This window comes from Abrus precatorius, unplaced genomic scaffold (assembly GCF_003935025.1).
Source record: "Abrus precatorius isolate BTA unplaced genomic scaffold, Abrus_2018 Scaffold9, whole genome shotgun sequence".
Taxonomy (NCBI): Eukaryota; Viridiplantae; Streptophyta; class Magnoliopsida; order Fabales; family Fabaceae; genus Abrus; species Abrus precatorius.
This window is the reverse complement of record NW_020874439.1, coordinates 17,112,117-17,116,652: the sequence shown is the minus strand read 5'-3', so window position 1 is coordinate 17,116,652 and position 4,536 is coordinate 17,112,117. Positions and strand designations below refer to the sequence as shown.

The 4,536-nt window shown below is 33.4% G+C and overlaps 1 non-coding gene across 1 annotated transcript; it reads right to left on the bottom strand.

The window, feature by feature from the left end:
- Positions 1 to 4,109: 4,109 nt before the first annotated feature.
- On the bottom strand, positions 4,110 to 4,216 carry LOC113851763. Its single transcript, XR_003502328.1, has one exon. It is a non-coding gene; the product is annotated as a small nucleolar RNA R71 (small nucleolar RNA).
- Positions 4,217 to 4,536: the final 320 nt, after the last annotated feature.

Below are 4,536 nucleotides of genomic sequence, written 5' to 3'. Positions count from 1 at the left end.
GTTGAAGCTCTTCTTCAACCTTACCCATTCAAGCTTCCATGGTTATTGTATCTTTTTCTACTGATAATTTCCCACTTCCTCCTTTCTTTCTGGGTGACAAAAATGACAAGTATCCCTTCAAAGTTTGAGTGAGTGACTGAACACCCCTTGGAGAACGAGAACTACTTTCATCATTTTTCCTTTTGGGCCTTTTTAGTTCTATTTCTCCTTTGAGTTTATGGATTTGTTTATCATGTTTTGTTATTGTTTGTTTGTTATTTCTCCTTTGAGTTTATGGATTTGTTTATCATGTTTTTTTGTTGTTTGTTTTGTTATGGGTGCCTAAATCCATAGCTAGAGTTATGACAGATCTTATTGCATACTCCATGTGATTTTTATGTTTAATTTCGATGTTGGTTTCTTTTTATGTTTAGTTTTTATTCTATTGAATTGAAACTTGCATGTTAATAACTGATTACCCTTATCATCTCATAATTAATTGCATCGTAAGTAACTATACAACAAGTAATTGATGGAACTATAAGATAAAACGAGACAAAGGGTTAGGCAGATCAAACTTAATTCTTCTCTTCCAACTGTTATTAAATTAACAACATTAAAGAAACTAATATTGAAATTAAACTAAAGAAAGCATAGAAAGGTGTAATAGGTGAAACCATATACCTCAGGCTCTTCTCATCCAATTTCTGTCAAAAACTATTTTCATTTCAATTATTCTTTGGATTGAAACTTTTTTTTATTTTAATTCACCACGCATCGTTTTTGTTTAAACAATTTAATCAAGATATTCTTAATACTTAAAAATAATCTCTATGGGACAATAACATGAAAACTTATTTTAAAACCCTTTATTACTTTTCGACAAGTACACTTGCTCATGAACAAGTTTTTGGTGTCGTTTCTGAGGATTAATTTTCAATATCAACTAAATACTTGATTTTCTTCCAAAGGTCGTCCGTTGTTGGGAGTAATGTCATTCTGATCATGTTTGACCCCATCTGCACACAATACAATACATATCAATGAGTAAATATATGAAACACACAAAAGAGAAAGAGTAAATCCATGAAATCAAATAATTTACGTAATGGACACACATTAAGGATTTACTCACTCAACAACCATATCCTTATCATAAAAGGAGTGTAAATATAAAATCAATCATAACATGATAATAAATTATGCATGATGCTAGTGAATTATGAGTTTCATTCTTGTTAAGTTATCCATATGCAATGCATGGAGATCCCATATGTTTCTTCCATTCATTCAAATATCAAGGTAATCAGAGGACTCTGTTCCCTACTAACATGTCCAACACATTTAATTTTAAGATTACTTATTAATTCTGCACTTCAAGAGTGCCATTCAGGAATGGACCTACCATGATTTTGGTAACGGGTGTTCACATCAGAATTGACAAGGGTTTATTGGCGACATAACCCGGTCACAATGAGTTATTCTATGCCATTGAGTCATCCTCTTTTTACTATTCCTAAGGTTCACCTTTGAACCTAACACAAAGCGCTGCTTAGCTGTGTCAACCGTAACCCTAGTTTTCACTTGTCAATTACATGGATATGATGCATGTTCACCCAAGTAGTTTAGTTTTGATCACAATTAGTTTTATAGTTCACCCATAAAACATTCATATATATACATATATATATATATATACATATATATATATATATATTTACAGACACATGCATATTTACATGTATATATACCCTGCTTTATTTTTCTCTTTCATTCTTGGTCATTATAGATTCATAATGTAGTAACCCAGGGCACTAAAGAAATTATGTGCTACTATTGTCGTACGAGTCTTGATTTTTCTTTCAAAAACTGGGGTGCTTTTAAACCGTTAATTATCTTTCCCTAGCTCTAAGATTTAATTATGTGATTTGTCCCTCTTCTCTTGATTTAGTCAAATTAGAGATTTTGAAAAAGGTCTTCCAAGTATGTTCTAAGGTCCAGTAATTGTTTTAGCTCTCCATGTTTTCCTTCAATCCTCAAACTAAATGCTGGACTGGTTTATTTTCTCTTATATGTAAGGATGGTCACCTCAAAGTTGTGTTAAGTTCTAAGGTTTCCTTTGTATATTATCAATTTTTCTAGTTTTGTTTGCTACTTATTTATGTTATACTAAATTGTTGCTAAAAGTCAGTTGCAATTCTGTTTAGCTTTGTTTATCCTAATTTTGTCATTTATGCATCAATTTTCAGTATAAGTCTGATAAGTCTGTAATTAGGCCCTATTTAACAACTTATATATTCATATTTGACCTTTATTTTATTTGGATTTTACACTAATTTATATATTAATTGTGTAGTTTGGTATAAAGAGGTCGCAAGTGAATTTTAGGCCCAAATTGATAGAAGATTAGAGCTTTGCAGCAGTCAGCACACTCAGACCCATTCAATAAGCACGGGGTGCTTCGAGCCCATGCACAGTCGTGCTTAAGGCCTTGCATGATCGTGCTCATCTGCGAGAAACCTAATTATGAAGAATCTTTAGGGTTTTCAAATCCTATTAAAAGGAGATCTCAGGCATTGTAAAAAGTGACCGGTTTTTATCTTGGCTTTGGCTCTAGAATACATTTGATCTCGTCTCTCTTGCATGGGATCCTTGGCACATGCTTGGCGAGACTTGGAGCTTCAAGCGATCGTACCTGAAGACCGGGAACACATCTCACACTCTAGTTTGCTATTTCTTTTGATTATGGCTTTGTTTATGATTGTTTTAGTTCTTTTCTTTAGCATAAGTAACTAAGTCCATAGCTAGGGCTATGAGAACTATTGTTCATGAATTTATGGAACTTTCATATTTGAATCAAAATTTGATTTCTGTTTTGTGATTAGATTTTATCTAATTGCACTTCTTTCTTAATCCTAATTAATTATATCGTCAGGCGACTGTACCTCGGTTAATTAATAGATCTATAGGGTAAAACGAGACAAAGGATTAGATGGACCAAACCAATCTTTCTCTTCTAATCGTTATTAAATTAACAAGTTCATAGGTTCCTTAAGCTTTCTTAAATTGATGTCTTGCATGACCATTAGAGATGTTAATTTAGAGAAAAAAATATTAATATGGCATGACCATTGGGTATTAATAGTATTTGTATGAATGATTGGTAATCACAAGGAAATCAAATTTAGAGTGAAATAGAAAAATAACATAAAGGATTAAATGAGAAAACCCATATGCCCTAGGTTCTTCTCCGATAAATTTAACCAAGACGTGCATTGTATTCTTTGCTCTTAGTTTTACAATTGATTTTATAAATTCTTATTTTTAATTAATCTCATATTTTTGAAGCTTAAACAATTGAATTAGGAAATTTTTAGTAATTGAAAATCAATCTTTGTGGGACGATATTTCGGGAACTTAATTTAAGAACCCTTTATTACTTCTCGACGGGTACACTTGTCCTCCGAACAAGTTTTTGGCGTCGTTTCTGAGGATTGCTTTTTCAATATTAAGAAAATCTCAAATTTAATTGATTTAAGCAATTTGTGTTTTATTTTATTTTGTTTATTGTTAAATTTTTCTTTTATATTTTATATAATTTTCGTATTTATTTTATTTTAATTTTTTTGTTATTTCATAATTTCTTTTAATGTATGCTTACTCGTTCTAAGTGCTCTACAGCTTGTGTATTTGATTGGGAGATTGAAAGAATATTTCATAGACAGAGAAAAGAAGTGGGAGAGCAAAAAATAGCAGAGGCAAGGAGATCAATTTAAGATTACATGACACCCACTGCTAGAGGCACTCCTAGAAGCATCGCGGCCCCTAATGTAGAGGCCAACAATTTTGATTTGAAACCAGCACTCATAACCATGGTCCATAACTACATACAGTTTGGAGGCATGCCTAATGAAGACCCCAATCTTCATCTGACAAAGTTCCTCCAATTGATAGATACTATTAAATACAATGGAGTCTCCAACGATGCTATTTGACTCCGTCTTTTCCCGTTCTCAGTATCTGAAAAGGTGAATGTTTGGTTCGCCTCACTCCCAGCCAATTCCATCACAACTTGGGAGGATCTCACTCAACAATTCTTAGGAATGTACTTTCCCCCATCAAGGTCCTCTAAGCTTATGACGGAGATATGTTGCTTCCAACAATATGAAGCAGAATCCTTATTTGAAGCATCAGAGCGATTTGGAGAGCTTCTGAGGAGATGTCCTCATCATAATTTTTTGACGTGGAGACAGGTACAAATTTTTTATAGTGGCCTATCAATCACTACCAGGGCTACAATTGATGCTGCAACAGGAGGGTCCCTTGTAAGAAAAGATCCAGATGACGCATACAAGCTGATAGATGATATGGCATCTTCTAGCTTTCAGTGGCACACTGTTGACTCTTATGACATCAAGAGGAAAGAGACTGCCCCATTTTACCAAGCAGAGAACATCAGCCCACTAATGAACCAAATGACAGCCCTTGCAAAGCAACTAGAATCTTTAATGAAGGCTCAAGACCAACCTATAAAAGCTCCTGCAAGCCCAAAATTTA